The 19,595-nt window shown below is 31.6% G+C and overlaps 1 long non-coding RNA gene across 1 annotated transcript; it reads left to right on the forward strand.

Moving 5' to 3' along the window:
- Positions 1-17,304: 17,304 nt before the first annotated feature.
- LOC136987319 (uncharacterized) lies at positions 17,305-18,891 on the forward strand. The gene is made up of 3 exons (XR_010882606.1): positions 17,305-17,377; positions 18,606-18,695; positions 18,768-18,891. It is a non-coding gene; the product is annotated as an uncharacterized lncRNA (long non-coding RNA).
- Positions 18,892-19,595: the final 704 nt, after the last annotated feature.

The following is a 19,595-nucleotide window of genomic DNA, read 5'->3' on the forward strand; positions in this document are numbered from 1 at the left end:
AATATGCAGCTATAATTGTCCATATTTAGTTTAAATAATTATAACTTTGAAATAGGACATTAGGCAATTCTAGTGCTACTTTTAAATGCAAATCTAAACTTAATGTTAATTACTTTTCTAATGTGAATGAATATTATTAATTTAAATAACTATTGTTTTAATCCGCTGCTATTTAAGGAACAACAATGCTTTTTAATTTAATTTACAAAAAATATAGAAAAAAGGAATTCGGTTAAGTGGCAAGTAATGTGGTGATAGAATGTTTACAAGCACAATTTTAAATCATGTAATTTTTTTTTTCAAAAACTTAATTATAGATGCAACTGTGTCTTGAGATCTTGTCTTGTATCGGCTATTTGGGCATGAACTTCTAGGCTATATTGTCACGTGGTAAAGTGTGACGAAATTATCACGTAATAGCAATTGTATGTGTTTATGATGGTTGTTACGCTGGAAATAATGCATTCCTGGAAGGTCATTTAAGGATAATTTGCTTCTATTCACGCGTTCCGGACGTGGAGAAAACCCGGAAAACTCCACGTGGCCAGACTGTTCTGGGAGGCGCGAACCCACGACAGAGCTTACAGTGTTCAGGAAACGGAGCCGCTTGGCCACTGGTGGACCCATATCATTCTAGAGGACCCATGTTCGAATCCCAGAGACAAATTCGTTCGGAATTTTACACGAGGCGCGCTGAAAGCGCTTCATATAAAATTTAAGTGTTTAAACTAAGAAAAATGAAAATTCACTATGGAGCACTGCCATAATGTTTTATTCGCCCTAAACAGCATTGCAATGAAAGTCGGTGCTTGTCAGTTTGTCAAGATTGCGTCAAATTGAACTGTTTACCAGTGTACTCAGAGTGCACTTCAGCGTGCATTATCTCTGTAACTTGAAGGTCTCTACGGACAATCAGTGTAGAATATGTTGAGGAACTTTTTCCATTAACCAACCATCCTAGTTATAGCCGGACCCACTAAGAATACGATTAAAACGCTCTGTTTGAGTACAGTGGACACATAAAGCCAAAAATAAATAATAAAAAAGTAACTTCGGTATACTTACCAGTAACGTTACATGTGAAATCACCGAACAGAAAAAAATCAATTCGAAAAGAAGAAGTAGCGATACTATTATTAATGCAATTCTCAACACAGCTTGTAATTTAACGAAAATGGTTGCATACCAAACAAAAGAGGTGAAGTAGATAAAACTCGTGTAAACAAAAGGTAGAAAAATGTTTCAATTTTCGTTAATCATTGCAAAATATTGCCAAACTTTCACGTGTTTTTGCGACATTTCATCTAATGTCTGAAGCAGGAAATGTTTTTCAGCAGTTATTTTGGTTATCTCTTCTGACATCTTCAGATAACTTTTCTGTACAATAAATATAATTGCCGAAATTAAATAAAAAAACAGATAAAATATGACCTACGTCATAAATATGCTACAAAGAGTAGATAACGGAGAAAAAAATGCTTCTATATCTGTGCCGTTTTTTCATTTTTTTTCCTTGCAAAATATGAAATTCCGGGCATTACGGTAAACATTATACATATAACAAATGATGATGATAAGCAACAGCACGAATATGTTTCTAAAACTTTGGCTGCTTCCAATTCTTTTTGACAACTGCTGATATCGTAATAAGAAGTAATTTTCCTCTTTTTCAGAATACTGTATTGGCCAGCAATAAATATCGAGAATAATGCAGTGACTGTCGATGCTTCCATTGTATAGTTACCACATATTTTGACAACTCTTAAAAATAAATATTTGTATTGTATATTTTTATCAAGAACAGCAATGCCATAACACACAGAAATATCTCTATGAAAGAAGTATATAACTTAAATAATGTCGATCGAAAACGATTCGTTGCTTTCGGTTCCTCTTCCATGCACGCACATGGGTTCCAAAAATGTAGCCCAAATACCTTAGCTGAATTAAATACTGGAGCAAACATATACCTGACACAACGTTTTTTTTCGAATAAGAAGAACGAACGGTTTTATCCAAGAGTAATAATGGAGGACTGAATAAAATTAGAGTTAATTTCTGTACGGTTGCTGTAGTATTATATTGATTTTATTTTAAAATTGTAAGCCCATTTACTTTCTCTAAAATCAAGGAATTATTGTTCTGAGTCATAAAGTTAACGTTCGTATCGAACTGTGAAGTGGTCATAATTGAATTCTTTGCATTAAGGAATGATGACATGCTTGTCCCTAATGTTAAAGAATTTCTTTCGTTCCGTCATCTTGTTAATATAGAGATTCTAGCTCAATTAGGCTCTTTCTCCGACAGACAATTTTTGATGGCTACGTGACCGACGAGCCAGCTGTATCCAACAGCATAAACGCGCGCGAGGGAAAAGAATGCGTTTCGGAAGGACTTTTATAGGGAACGGGCCTCCTATTCAGTCGTTATAGGAAAACTCCACGCAGCCAGCCTGTCCGATCGCGGCGTGAACCCACGACCGAACTTCCCAGTGTCCCTATTTTTAATTATCAGAAAAGTGATTTTTGTTATATGTAATGTATTTTAAATTATTTGTACAATAAATTTATTTTTGTACATTTTTGTAATATATTTAAATTTTCATTCGTAGGGATATGGTAATGTAACACACGACAAGGGAGCTGCTTTCTGGAAAGGTTCTACAGAAACCTGTCCCTACTAAGATGTGACATATAGAAAAAAAAACCCAAAAACTTCACATGCCAGACTTCAACTTACGACGTGTGTTTACAGCTCTTATCAATAACGCCACAGATCGGCTATTTTAATTTTCACTTAACACTTTATTTAAACACTTAAGATTTGTCTAAAATATAGGATGTACAATACATTGTAGTGAATTCTCGAATAATGCCTCATCAAGTGTTGACTAACGCCTGATTAGAAGGTTTAGTTTAAAGATTTGACACACACATAATAGAATAATAACGCTGTTATTCCGCTAGTATTATTTTTATGTGTATGCCAAACCTCCAGATCAATGATTCAAATATTTTCGGAAAACCAACGAAAATTTTTTAGATCATATCATTTGGTGGAATGAAAGAATCCCTTCAAATATTCCAAACTACAAATTTATATATACATTTTATAAACCGTATAAAATCTATACGAATCCCCAAAAATATATGTATAAAATGATGTAGAATTCCATAAAATAATATTCTACAAATATTCGAAATTAGGACACTGAAAATGTACATATACCAGCGCTTGCTTATAGTAGATATAAACTTTACAGACCCAAACTGTAAGGATAGAAAATGAAAGATATCTATGAAATTGCCAGTTCTAAAGTTAAAAAAAAATTCTGTTTTTAATTTGAGTATTTTTCATTTGTTTTTAAAATGAAGTTTTTAATTTTGACCGCCAAGCAACATACTGATCGGGCGAGAAAAATATATTCCGGGACTTTAAAATTGAATAAATGGTTACTCCTGTTACAACAGACTGTGTTTGACGGCCGGATGGCCGAGCGGTAAAGGTTGCAGCCTACTGCTCTGGGGGACCCGGGATCGAATCCGAACGGGTCGAATAATCCCCAGGAATTTTTCGGGGGGTGGTCCGTTCGGATATGTCGGTCCCCGTCCCTCACCACCCGGCCGCCCCATTGTGGGCCTGGCCGAACCCATAATGGGCTTGCTGTAAGAGGCCCTCTTAGTGCCCACTGGGTGGAAAGAGTTACAAAAAAAAAAAAAAAAAACAGACTGTGTTTTTAATTTTTAATATTTTAAACGTGTTGGATATTCATTTGTAAAGCGATCATAGCTTGCGTGCTGGAAAATATTTCTTGGCGTGCCAATAATTGCCCTCCTGTCTAATATCGATAATCAATAAAATACTTAAGTCCTCTCCTAAGTATGATACAGACATTTCTTTTAATTTTAAAATACATTTATAAACAAATTCTCTTACTTATTATTTTTGTCTTTTTATTATATAAACACTTATTTCTAGGAAAAAATGGCTTACAAAATCATGTTTTTCAAAGTGATTGGAGCGACATTTTTCAACTTCAATGTAAAATTTAAAATTAAAATAAAACTTAAAAAAAACATGCATTTGAATTCTGTTCTCACCGTCTTATAAGCAGTTTTATTTAATTTCAGAAAAATATTGATGGGCGATAAATTACGATAAAAAACAATGATTCGTGCATGCAATGGTTAAGATGCGTTATTCTACACGATAGCAATCTCAATATCTTTATATCTTCGTAAACATTATAGAGCAATAAATTATGTTTATTAATTTATAATCAATGTACCGTACTGCACAACCTGATTAATCTAAAATAGACTCAATTACCCACATTCTCTCTGTTCTGAAATAAATTCCTGATTCTTATAAATTTATAGTTTCAATTAAAATTCCTTCTTCGAAAACCAATTAGTTTTTAATTAGCACAAAGTATACAACAATACGCTTCCAATTGTTGATCAATTATTAACTTATACGGGTACATTAGTAATTAATGAACAAAAAGTACACATATTGAAAAGTAATATAAACTCATATGGGATTTTCTAATTAAATTTTTGAAACAAATCATTATGTAACCACAGAAATCAACCACAGCAGAAAATTCTAATTTCGTAGAACGCAAGTGAAATATTCTGCAAAAGCAACACTGAATATTGATAGAATCAGAAACCAATTCTCTTTACCCAAAAGATGTCATCTGTCCGAGTGAAACAACGTTGTATGGGGTACACGTTGGCTCCAATACTTAATTCAGAAAAGGTATTTGGAATGTACTACTGGAAACCGTGTCGATGCATGGAAGACGAAAAAACACCGAAAGATCATTTTCGGTCCACATTATTTAAGTTGTATACTTCATTTGTAGAAGTATTTCTATGGATAATGGCATTGGCCTTTCTGATAAGAGTCTACAATAAAAATCTTTACTTTGTAAGAGTTGGCAACATCCATGGAGATTATGCACTGGAGGCATCAGTGTTTCTTATATTTTTCTCCATATACATTGCTCTGCAATTCAGTATTCTCAAAAGGAAAAAAATCGCGTTTCATTGCGTCGTTTGCAGTTACCAAGAAGAATGGAAAATAGTAGAAGGCATAGATAAGTATTCATTGAGATTTTTATGTCTCTCGTTTATTTTATTCATCATCACTACCATATCGCTCGGAATCACATTATATGCAGAAATAAAGAAACAAAACGGAACAGACACGGAGGCATTTCTTGTGTCTTTTCTTTATGCTTTGTGGCTAATTTATTCCGTGGGTCAGATTTTGTCTCTCGCTTATATATGTTCAGTAGCTGTACTTATATTGCAGAAAAGATACCTGAAGATGTCGGAAGAAATAGCAGACATAACGGCTGAAAGACATTTCCTACAGGAGAGATTGCAGAAAATATTTGAAAATCAATTTGAACTTTGGGAATATTGGAGATTAATTAACGAAGAATGGGACATTTTTTTGCCCTTCGTTTACACGTGTTGTGTCAATCAAATTTCTTTCTTTTGGTATGCGACATTATTTGTTAGATTAAATCCGGTGATTAGATTTATTCTTACAATAATATCGGTGCTTCTTCTGCTTGGATTAATTTATATTAGCTGGGAGCTCTCTCAATTGACGTCTGCGGTATGTGATTATTACTTCTGTTTCGATTGCTAAGACTTTTTAATTAATGTTTTTAAGCTGAAGATAGTAATTAATTATAAATTAGAATATTTAGAGACATTTAGATTCTGTTTTCACGATTCACTATTTAATTCTTTTAATTTCAATGTCTAAATAGACATTTTATGGTTTAATTATAACTAATGTTCATTTAATATTGAACATTACAAAGCATAAGTACATATAATGTAGTGTAAGAAATATGTATTATATATAATGTGATAAATTTCTATTTCTCTTAATATTCTAACATTTTTCCTAAATTAAATTATTTTTGGTGGCTTCATTCATCTATCCAATCCTTAAACTTTCGTGATCCTCGTTTGTGTTGCAATTAATAACAATCAAAAATAATTTCAGAAATTCTTCCATTTCTTTAACTTTTACCATTCTGCACCTTTCCTCTCTTTTCCTTTTTACTAGGAATAAATACATTATGACATTTAAACGTTAAACTTCGTTTTATGAATAAGTTAATTTAATACCATATTGTAGATTAATATATTTAAATTATAATATTCTTTTACAGATGTACGATAATTTTATAAGTGTTGAAAAGGTTTCTTCTGCAAATCTCCCATTGACATTCAAATTTAAGGTACGTAAATAAGTTTATCGTACAGCAAATATGCCAGACAGTTCATTTTTTGTTTTTCATTTAATTTTTCAACATTAATCGTATTTTTTAATGTTAAACGGTTATTTTTTTAAGATTGTTTAAATAGATTTAGAAAGCGTTATGAAGCTTCCAAACAGTTGTATTGACTCCTATTTTAAACGTTAGGGCCAACTAGCAGCCGAATAAATAAAATTACTGAACACTTGTAGTTGGTTTCTGGTTCGCGCCTTGCCAACGGTCCAGCCAGCTGGAGTTTTCCTGGTTTTCTTAACGTTTGTAACGTCTAAAGAAGGTCTAATTTCTTCTAAAAGACCTCCCAGGAAGCATTCTATTTTGGCAGACCGTTGCTGTAAATGAATTGGAGTCTTGCAGGTGGGGCACTAATACCAATTAATATTATAATGATGCACTCAAGCCTTCATGTCTGAATTTAGAATAACAAATTTATTATTTTATTTTAATTGTATTTATACAGTTTAATACATCAAGTTTTAAATATTTTCATACATATACCTGCAGTATACACCAGTATTTCTTGGCCAAAAAGCAAATGCAAAATTTCTATTAATCTCTCTTTGATTTAGGATATTTTCTATTATGATTGAGACAGTGTGCACTTTACCTCAATTCGACATATTAACCTTATATATATATATATATCATTATTGTTGGTTTGTCCTTCATACTAATCTTTATTCTTCATGCGATCTGGACCAAAGTTTGGACCAAAATATTGGGGTTATATGTAGCTCCGCATCCGATTTGTTGCTTTTACATGTAGGGCATCTTTTTTGCAAAAACCATAAATAAATGCTGTTTGGTGTTGGTTAGGGGCCGTCCATATATTATGTAAAGTCGATTTCGGCAATTTTACTTCGGCCATACTAATTTTATGTTTACTTTGTATCATGTATTTTGGTTTACATATTCTTAGTGTCACACACCTATAAGAGTGATTCACTTATTTTAATTTAAAAAAAAGAGAGAAAGAGAGAGAAATCACCACATGGCCTTTTTCCCATGATAAAAACTGTGTAGAACGTGAGTCTGCTAGCGTTATTATTCTATCACGTCATACGAAATGGCGTTAGTACAACGAGCATTCTTAATAGAAATCGTCAAATTAAAGCCAAATTCAAAATTCCACCACCACTCAACGAGATTATAAGATAAAAATAAGAATATCACGTAAGACGAGATTTAATTCTTCTTAACCCTGAGTAAGAAATCGTAAGAAATCTTTGACCTCCACCCACCTCAAAATATCTTACGTAATTTATGGACGGACTTTTAGTTCTTTGGTTTTTGATAATAGTTTGCTGCTTTTTTAATTGTTGATAATAATAATAGAATTTGTGCACATTCATACACAATTTCTACAAACTTACACAATGTACAGTACAAGTCCATTAATTACGTTTTCGAGGCAGACCAGACAGTTATGTACCCGTTGTAGTTTTTAAACACCTTGGAATCAGCTGGACTGGTACTTAATAACTTACAGCTAAACGTTGGAGCATCAGTGATGCTTTTGAGAAATTTGGAATCTACCATAGTTATTTAATGGGATGAGAATGATCTTTTATCTTTTTCAGCTTGACTGTATCTTTAATCTTTGTCCAGCAAACCCAAGCAATATCATATTTTTGCAGTTTCGTTATTATAAATACGCAGGTCAATAAATAGACAGTTTAGATACAAGGGCAATTGTTTATATCACCTTTTTTCAATTACACATATCCTCAAAATCTCGAGCAAATTTATCTAAAACTTATCAAACGACATAAAATTAATATCATACTGCAGTCTATACACGAAAGAAAAAGGTCCTTAACAGACTTTTATTGAAAATAAATTACATTTGAGAATTTGATTTGATTTTTAAATCATTAATATTATGCAAATTTATAAATTATATTTCTTAAAGATAAACGACTTTATGAAGAGATTTGGAAGGATTCCTCTCGGAATATCCATTGGCAGATTCTTCTATATTAAACGAAATTTCTTGATAAGGGTATGTTTTAACTATTCTTTAAGTTTACATAAATATATATTACCCATTGATACAAAAAATGTCGTTATTTACAGGTGATAAGTGCCGTGTATTCGATATTCTCTTCGTGCATTCAAGTGAGTGGAATTTTGAAAAAAAAAACAAAATGTACAATCAAACACGGAAATCATACACATCGTGTTTAAGTATTCTTTTATCAAATTATATAGAACAGAATTTCAGAGCATTTACAACGTTACACCTTTCCTACATATTTATGTTTTGAACTAAATTACTTTATAAATTAATGCAACAGTACTAGTAATAGAAATAATTTAATCATGTTAAATGTCCACAGAATGCCTATAATTAGGAACAGATATCTGTAATGACTACAGTTATTAAGAATTTTCAGTTATCACTTTTTTATTAAAAATCCCACTATGTCTCTCTCATCTATATATATAATCGAGGCGAGTTGATAATAATAATAATGATAATAATAATAATCAGCGCAGAGCCCAAACGTTTAGGAGTTCAAAGTTGAAATTTGGTACACAGTTAGGGTACGTCACGAGAACGCACGCTAAAAAGGATTTTTCGAAATTCCCCCCCACGGGGGAGAGGGACAGGATTAAGCCTTAACACTTCCATAAACAATGGAAATGTTAAGTAACAATGGAAGTGTTAACTAACAATGGAAGTGTCAACAATGGAAGCGTTAAAAATGGAAGAGTGAACAATGGAAGTGTTACGTGACGAAAATGTTAAGAGCACAAACGGTTAAAAGTTGAAAGTTGAAAATTTGGTACATAGTTAGGGTACGTCACGAGAACGCACACTAAGAAGTAATTTTTTTAAATTCCTCCCCACGGGGGAGAGACACAGGATTAAGTCTTAACATTTAAATCAACGATGGAAGTGTTACGTAACAATGGAAGTGTTAAGAGAAAGCGACGTGCAAGACACAGATGTAGTTGTTTTTTGTTTTTGCGGAAAATCGAACATATTTTTAGACCTATCTAAAACTTCTGTAATTAGTCTGGAAACAGGGGGGACCCAATTCTTGTATTCTGTGAAAACGGGTAAGGTTGACTATAACGTAATAATCTTAATATTCGGTAAAACGGTTAGGAGTTGAAAGTTGAAATTTGGTACACAGTTAGGGTACCAGATTTAAGTACCAAAGTGTTAAGTAACAATGATAGTGTTAAGTAACGATGGAAGTGTTAAGTAACAATGGAGAACGAGAGAAAGCGACGTGCAAGATTTACGGGCGCTTGAAAAAAAAAGAAAAGAAAAAGAGTAATACGTTGGAACATATTCGATTTTCAAATTTAAACAGATTAGTTCGGTTTCTCTCGACCTTTCTTCTTTATGATATGCGATGAAAATCGAACGATATAATCAGAACACGTCGTGAAAATCGAACAATATTAGAACATTCGATTTTTAAATTCGGCCTTTCTTTCGAAATACTTAGTTTGTTGATGAAATTACTCTTTTTCTTATGTGACTATAACTTAATAATGTTAATTATCGCTATCGTTACTTTTGCCCGAGCAACGCCGGGCCTACCTGCTACTTTGAAATATTCTTGTTTGATTAAAAAACTTTACACAGTTTAAAATGTAGTCTGATTTAAAAATTATCTGCTGGACAGCGATATTAAAAAATGTACGAAATAAATTCAGCCATGAGTTATGTAACTTTCCCAGCTGTTATGACTTTTTATTTATAAAAAATAACTTTTATACTATTAAAAATAAATGAAATGACGTGTAGCGCCATCTGTTATAATATTTTGCTATAAAAACTTATAATATTTTAAATTACAAATAAATGGCAAATAGCTTAATTTTAAGGGCAGGGATGAGTTGAATGTTTTATTCATTAAAGTGAAAACATCACACTTTTTGTCAAAGGCTCAACTGTAATTAATAAAACATTACAATACAAAATTAATGTAAAAAATGAAATACTGTATTACAAAAGATACTGTAATAATTGTGCATGTTTTAAAAAATCGCACAATTTTAAATAATCTAGTTAATTTCGTTGAAAATGAAGTTACTAGATATGAAAACGTTACGAAAGTAAATAAAATTATCAAAGAAATTAAATTGTGCAGTTAATGATAATAGACATTTCGGTTGTTTGAAACGAAAGTTAAACATACATTGGACATACACTAATTTTGACAGCAGTATTCAAATCCCATGTGTATATGTTACAATATAGAAAACAGCATAGAAATTTCCTTTGAAACTATAATCGATAATTATGAGAAACTTCACAATGACAAATCTAAAAATTATTCTTCTAGAGGATAAATATTTTATTTTATTAGTTATTTTCCTATCTCTGACGTTTCGGTGTCTAATTACTTTGTATTTCTGTCAATGAACAAATATAGAATATCGTACATAAAGTTCTTGTACAGATGATATACTCTTCATGTTATTATAGCTAAAGGTGAAAAAATTTATCATGTGTGAAAATTCAAAGGCTGGTTTTTGTCATTTTTAACGAAAAGACGCGTTTTGGAACCCTTTATGTCCCATCCATTTCACACGGAGTAAAAATGAGAGAAAATCGAAGAGTTTTAACTATCAACAAGCAACTAAAGAATTGATGTTTATAAAGTTGTCGAGTTGAAAAAATCTTCTTTTTCATATTAACTCGCGAAAAAAAATCGCGAATATGTTATAACAATAATAAGTTAAAAAGCGTCACCTGGTATGTGTTTTTATTTCTTCTGGTTATTGTATTCTCCCCTTGGTCTTGGATAACTGTCAACTTTCTCATAATTTAACCATAGAATGTCATGACATGCTACGCGATTTTGTTGAACTTTCCTCGTCAGCAATGACACCTCTGAGGTGTCATCGCTACTGAACAAACGGTCACCTGCTCAGATTCCCACACTGAATACACATCTAACGCGAGCGCACCCGATCTATGGGCGATCGTCCTGAAAGTCCAGTGGATTACCGATAGTTTTATGAATTTTATGGATCGCGTAATGTCATAAAGCAGTTATAAAAGCATTATATCTTATGAGCAGTAACTGTATTTTCGATCGTTTTGAACAAAAAAATATAAAAAAACACAAGAAAATTTGTTACAATGTCGGCTAAAAAAGTCCATGTAATACATTAAAAATGAATCATCGTTGTATGTTTAAGAATAAGGTATGTTTATGTAAAAAGTGCTTAATACAACGATTCCTAATCGCAAAAAAATATTAATAATTAATGAACAGTTGCTTTAACAGTTTGATTTGCTGGATTAAATGCAGCTTCAACAAATGTCGCTGTTTATAAATATTTATTTAGGAATAAACGATTTCTGTAGATACTTTATTAATATACAGAAACATTTATGTATAGTGTTCATGTTGAAATTAATGAATTCAACTCAAAGATGATAATGCAATTATCGTTAAGTACTTTGTAAATTATTTTCATTTACAGCATATTAATCATTTTCTTATTTTCCGATAAATAAAAAGCTTTATTATTTTGTATTATATTCTTATAATTAAAGTTTTGTAACAAATATAATATTACCTAACACTGTAGAGAAACTAAAATATTTGATTTAATCAATAGTATTTAAATTATACGAGATAAGAATTGTATGATTGCTTCAATTCGACTTTTATGGATCAAATTCTATGAATTCTCATTTGATTCTCTTGTAAACATGCACAGCCTTACATAAGTTCGATTTCAATCATAAACCATACAGTAGTTTTACTGCAGAACCATAAATATGAAATAAAGTATTTAATATGATGCACGGTATATAGTCAATATAATCTATAGCCAACGTAAAATGAGTTCCTTCCTTGTTATGGAGAAATACAAATTACATTAATTATTTGACAGAAGGTTAATTAATATAGCATTTCGAAATTTAGTTTGAAATTCAAGGATGAAAAGTTCGCTACTTAATTGCTATAGAATGTGACAATGCTCATTTAAAATCGCTCAACGCATTTAAAACATATAAGTAAAACGATCAATTATTTTCTATGACATCATCACAATTCCGGACTGAAATTTTTCATTATAATATTTCCAGTTTATTAGTCTTCTGATCCTGTATATTGTACTTTTCCTGTTAATATAGAAGTCATACTGGTCATGTATCGAATTCTGTACAGAAAAAAACATTTTGAATTGAAATAACGTGACTTCCAATGGAAAACAGAAGTCGTGTGTAGTTAATCGGGCTTCGGGCACTTCCGTATTTTTTCCACATTTATTTTCGACTTTAATTTATCTAACTTCATTTTCGAGATTAAGGAAGCATAGATAAACAAACAGACGACAATGAGAGTGTATGTGTCTACAATGTTTTCAAATTGATGTTCAATTACGGTTTCACTGACGGTAGTGTGTTTCACCACAAAGTCTTCGCTAAGTGACTTGTGCAGAAGAAGTGGATTTTAACATTTTCCAGTTCTTTCAAGTGACTTATTCTTAAAAAAATGAACTTTAAAGATTATAACTATTGCAAGTTTGTTAAATATAGTTTTGCTTGCTGCTTTATTAAAAACGGAAAATAAAATATAACGATTTACAACTGCTTCTGTTATATAAACTCGGTTTTATTTAATCAATATTTCACTATGGCAACGTACCATAACGGAATATACAAGTTTCATATATCTCGAGTTACGCAGACGAATTTTCGAAGTCTGGAAATCATTTTCTTTATTCAAATAAGAAAAATGTCGTCATTTCGAGAAAAGCAACGTTGTATAGGTTACATGCTGGCTCCAATACTTATTTCAGCAAAGGTATTTGGTCTATATTTTTGGAATCTTTGCCGTTGTATCGAAGATAAAAGAAAAGCAAAGAACCATTTTTCATCAACATTATTCAAGTTGTATACTTCATTCGTAGAAGTATTTCTATGGATAATAGCGTTGTCTTTCCTAATCAGATTATACAATGTCGATCTTTATATTTTAAGAGTTATAAAACTATATGAAGAGTATACATTTGTAGGAGCGGTAGTATCTTTCCTTTTCGCGGTATACATTGCTGGTCAGTTCAGTTTACTGAAACGAAATAAAATTGAGATTCATTGCCTCGTCAGCAGTTATCGAAAAGAATGGAAGATAACTGAGCGCATAGAAGCATATTCATTGCATTTGTTAAGCCTGTTATTTGTCTCATGTATTGTGAGTACCATAGTGCCAGGAACAGTATATTATGCGGAAATAAAAAAACAACACGGAACAGACACTGAGGCATTTCTTGTCTCTTTTATACATGCTTTATGGCTTATATATTGTGTGGGCCATATCTTCTCTCTTTTCTTTTTATGTTCGATAACAGTATTTATAGTTGAGAAAAGGTTACTGAAGCTGTCAAAAGAAATAGCTAATATAACTGTTGAAACACATTTTCTACAGAACGTTTTAGAGGAAATATTAAAAAGTCAAGTTGAACTTTGGAACTATATCAGAATGATTAACGAAGAATGGGACATACTTATTCCTTTCGTTTACACGTGCGCTATTTATGGGATTTCTTTCGTTTGGTATGCAACATTGTTTGTTAAATTACCCCCGGTAATGAAAATCGCTTTTATAGCACTATCGTTGTCGCTTCTGTTCGCATTAATTGTTTTCGGCTGGGCACTCTCTCATCTGACATCTGTGGTATGTTATTAATTGTCGTTTCATTGTTAACTTAATTTTTTAGAGATTAGGACAGTGGTTTATTATTCATTCATATATTTCAAAATCTATTTAGTTCGATTATTCAGTAAACCTATTTATGTCTATTTTGCACTATATAACTGTCGTAGTAATTAAGTAAATATCTATCTATTTATCTCTGTGTGTGTGTCTCTCTCTATATATATATTTTATAAAACTATATATGTTTTTTAAGAAAATCAATTACTTTATTATTATCTTAACTTTTTGCCGATACACTACATGTAATTCCAGAAAATCGAACGTAGACATTAATTAACCGGTATTTGGAAATCCTAAACGTAAACATATATCATATTATCTAAGTTAGAACTATGTAAACAAAATTTTCGTGTTTCCTAACAATTCGTCGAACGATCTAGGCATGTATAGCAAACAAACAAACAAATATTTTAATTTATATGTATAAATTTGCAGATAAACTCGAATGTCAGGCGAAAAATAACAACACCAAAGATTAGAATTATTAGATTCTTTCGTAGTTCTAACCTTTCTATTTTATATTGAAGTTTATGATTTATAAAACTACAAATGTTATCTTATGTAAGGTTTAAAATACCAAGTGCCTAATGTCACGCATTTTAAAAATTCTTTAAATTGTTTACAGTAGAGGAATAAAGAATTTTAAAACTGTGTTAGGTAAGGTTTTATCATACCAAGTGATCCAAGATAACATTTGTAGTTATATATATATAAAATACTATAATATAATAAATATTAAAATAAGAACTATAAAAAAAGTTTGGTTATTTCAGTTTAGCATTGTCACGTTTATCGCGATACTTGGGTAGTACGAAACGGTACAATTTCATTAGTCAAGTAGACTCCAATTGAAAATGTGTTATCTTAAATTTTTTCAGATATAAAGAGGTTTTTCGAAATTCTTTCCCGCGGGGTAAAAGATTAGATTAAAGTTTATTTTGAAAAACTTGAACTATTTAAATGCGAATTTTTTCGTTTTTGCGGGAAATCGAACATATTTTTAGACACATCTAAAAATCTCTCATTAGTCTCGGAAGAGGGTAAACCTAATTCTTGCACTTGGTGAAAACTTGAATATACATATTTAATTCTATTGTTATTTTGTAAAAATTATATTCTCAATTACAATGGCAAGTGTCGACATTTAACATGCACTAATGATGAACGATGAATAAAAATATTTTTATTACGTTAAGACAAAAATGCAACTTTTAAATATGTCAAAATAGGAGGAAGCTTAAGTAACAGCACACGTAAATAAATTGTTGAACCTGAAATGAGTACATTTTAAATCAGAAAAGAGAATAAGACCAATAATAAACTTGCACATAAATTATGCAATTAACGTTATCCTATCTTATTTATTGCAACAACTTAACCGTTATGACACTTTGGATTACACAAGACTCTCTTGCTTTTACAACTGCATTTAATCGCGGAACACTTTTTGCAATTACAGTGTATGGCCTTGCCCACCACTTTTTCGAATTAGTTGCGGCAGCTTTTCTCAGTGACATTTCTTGAGAAGAAATCTCATCTCTGGAAAGTAACTTTTCTTTACGAATCACGAGTTGATTACGAGAATACAGCTGCTTGAGGGTACTATTTTTGTTTGCTAATTTAAAAAGTCGAATTCTTCTATTCCAACAACAACCGCCAACATTTTTCGGTCATCTCTACGACCACGGTAAACATCAGTTATTTCTAATCGTACTGTGTTACCAATTTGAGCAGGAAAAATTTTTCTTTTTGAGGTTCGTAACATTTTCTTTGCTTGCAGTTAAAGACTCACTTTCGTAGTGCTCTTTTTATAGAAATAAACTCGTATTGTTCAGTCAGAGCTTGATACAAAGAGTGGTATGTTGCAGCTCCTCTTCAGTAGTTTCCTTTGGAATATCATTTCCGGTATGATAACTGCTCGAAGTTTTTTTTAAAAGTGTGAACAATTTCTTCGAGCTGTTCTTCGAGATCAATATTTGCGATGTATCTTTTTGTTTTAACAGGGCTTCATAAGAACTTCGGCGTATTCTGACATAGGACGTTGTGTTCTTGGCAAATTGAACAAAGAGCAGGGAATCAGACCATATATTTGAATCGTTATCGTTCATCCACGTAATTAACATATTCTATATATCCTGATTGGCGCTTTCAACTGAAGCTTGTGTTTGTGTATGATAAGGCTATTCGTGAACTATTTTAACAACTTTACTTTCCACATAGCGCTTTGTTCGGATACGACTCGATTAATGAATTACCTACCATTTTCTGAATGCAATATAACTGTAGCACCAAATGTTAAAAATATTTGAAGAAAGTTATATACCTTACACTGAATACATTTTTTAGGTGTACTATGTTTCATTTGACGTTTGTTTACATAAATTTAAATACAACATTACAACTTCATATGTAACATTTTTGTATTTAACTTGCAATTTCTTAAGCATATGTGTTCTTCCTCCATGGCCTATTCTGATGTGAATTTCCAACAGTATACCGAAAAATTCATTGTTGGTAACATAATACCGTAAATTCGTTCTTTCTGATTTCAATGGCACAATTAATTTCTCTTATCATTACTTTTAAAAATGCCGAAACGTTTTAATCCTCTGTAATCCAAAGGTGTACTGAACTTAGTTTTATCAGAATGCACTTCAGAGTGTATTTTAACGTACTTTTCTTAAGAAGAATAAAAACAATTGTCTTTTTGTTTACTCGCAATTAATGCACCTAACTTAAAAAAAATCACGGTTCACTGCAATAACCATTCAATTTAAATTGGGATAAAAAGATAAAAATTAAACAAATGTTGCATGCACCAGCAAACTTTGCATAAAAGTGACAAACAGCAGAGTGTGCGAGAGTACAGCAAATAAATACCACTTGACCTCAATAGCAATACAAAATTTGGCGAGAGAGAACAAATGATTTGGCATTTTTGTCGCTTTTCTCTGGCTGTATCTTCTCGGCTTGTCGTTTCGACCTCTATCAGAGGTTATCTGTTCTTATCAACATATATCAGCGATGATTCGAACGTATAATAATATAATCAAATATTCGGTCTTTCACCGACGTATTTAGTATGTGCCGACATTCACCGGAAAATATTGACATTCTCTTATTTTGGTCTTTCACGGTAACATACACTGATTGAAATATAAAGTTACGCATCCAGAAAGCATTGTGCAATGATTAAATACTTCAGATATGTTTCAGACAGTTATATAAATAATTAATAATACAGTATTATACTTTAACGTTATAATTCATAGATAAAAGCTATATTTTTATTTTACAGATGTACGACAACTTCATATGTATAGAAAAGGTCTCATCTGCAAACCTTCCATTGACATTTAAATTTAAGGTATGTAAATAAGTTAATCATCATTAAGAAGTGAGAAATCTCACACAATTAATTTTTCATTTACTTTTTTCAACGCGAAATCTTTTAATTTCTCAGAGATATTTTAAACTTTTTAATTAAACATCGTAACTTGATAACTAGAAACAGAATTTTATCAATCATTGTCAAATGGATTTTAACTGTCTTGCAGGCTGAGTAGTGACGCCGACGGCCAGATGGCCGAGCGGTAAAGGTGGCAGCCTACCGCTCTGGGGGACCCGGGATCGAATCCGAACGGGTCGAATAATCCCTAGGAATTTTTCGGGGGGTGGTCCGTTCGGATATGTCGGGCCCCGTCCCTCACCACCCGGTCGCCCCATTGTGGGCCTGGCCGAACCCATAATGGGCCTACTAAAAGAGGCCCTCTTAGTGCCCACAGGGCGGAAAGAGTTAAAAAAAAAGAGTAGTGATGCCATGTAATATTTCAATCAAGAATTTACTTTTAGAATACTAAATTTAAAACTGTGATATATTTATATATTAATTTCAATTATTTTTTATTTTACACAAGGCAATTTAAATATTCTTATAGATGTACACTCGAGAATTTCTTTCAAGGTTTAGCTAAATAAACTTGAAGTAAAATTTGTTTTGAACAATTTTCGCTTTGGTTCAGGATCTCCTGTAGTGATTACGACAGTTATTGTTTTATGTCAAGTTTTAACCTTTCTTAGGTAATACTGAAAATCGATTTAAAATTAATGTTTGGCTAAACAATTTATAGACAAATGATTGCCAAAATGAATGTTATCATCTCTATGACTACCGTACAAGACTCATAGAAAGGTGCTGAAAAGCAAGCACAAATTAGAAAGACATTGCAAGGCAAGAAGACAATAAGAGAGTTAAAAGACAAGGAAAAAAAATATGTACAACTGTGCTTTAAAAACTATACTGTGAACTTGTTCTCGGGCACAGAGTTTTAGGTTATATACTAACGTAGTTTTGAAAACTTTTATTTGTTCATTTAAAGCTAATTTATAAATTTCTTATCGAATCTATCATTTTTGACTTACTTTAAAAATGATTAAGAAATAAATTATAAAAAAACGATGTTTTTGAAAAAAAGTTTTAGACAAAAGGAACAGATCGTTAAAGAAGGTTTATTGTATACAACTAACATTTGATAATTTCGTTTGAGTTTAAAATTATTAATATTTACTGATTCTATAAATTATCTTTCTTAAAGATAAATGACTTTATGAAGAGATTTGGAAAAATTCCACTCGGAATATCCATCGGCGGATTCTTCTATGTTAAACGAGATTTCTTGATAAGGGTATGTTCTAACTTATGCTTTAAGTATATATTAATAAATATTGATTAATACAACAAATATTATTATTTACAGATAATAAGTGGCATTTATTCGGTTTTCTCTTCTTGCATTGAAGTTGGTGGAGTTTTAGAAAAAGAAAAAACATGCATGGAAAAGCGCACAAATAATACATATCACACTTAAAGGCGCACCAGTGGCAAAGTGGTACTGTTCCCTGAAGAGAACGGAACTACTTTGGGAGTTCGTTCGTGGATTTACCCTCGCTCGGACAGGCTGGCCAGGTGGAGTTTTCCGGGTTTTCTCCACTTCTGTAACGCCTGAATAGGGGCCAGTTAAGCTTAAAAGTCCTCCCGGAAGGCATTATTGCTCGCAAAACAACCACCATAAACGTATAAAACTACAATTATATAATAATTACGTCACACTTTACCACGGGGCAATATAGCCTTGAACAGGGATGTCCAATCCGCAGCCCACTTAATATTTTTATGCGGCCCACTGCACCCTGAATTACTTAGGTATATTTTTATTTATTTTGGTGAAGTATGTTGTAAAAAATCACTGGATACACTTTGATGTTATAATGACATAATCAGTGTTAGAAAACTTTTGTATCTAGAGAAGTGTTATGCATGTGATGTAGTACACAGGCCAATTGTTGTAGACAATTCTTTTTGTGCATGAAAAAGATGAAAATTTCTGAAAGAAATCGATTGAGTGATTCCCATTTAACTCACATACTTACAATTTAGAATTGTACTATAAAATCAGATATTGACAATATTATAAAATATATGAAATACCAAAAATCGCATTAAATTTATTTTTATTTTGTGTGAGTATAATTTCGTTTTTATTGCCAATAATATAGTATTTTATGTAATTATATAGGATATATTT

Source organism: Centruroides vittatus, unplaced genomic scaffold (genome assembly GCF_030686945.1).
Source record: "Centruroides vittatus isolate TY-2023 unplaced genomic scaffold, ASM3068694v2 scaffold_149, whole genome shotgun sequence".
Taxonomy (NCBI): domain Eukaryota; kingdom Metazoa; phylum Arthropoda; class Arachnida; order Scorpiones; family Buthidae; genus Centruroides; species Centruroides vittatus.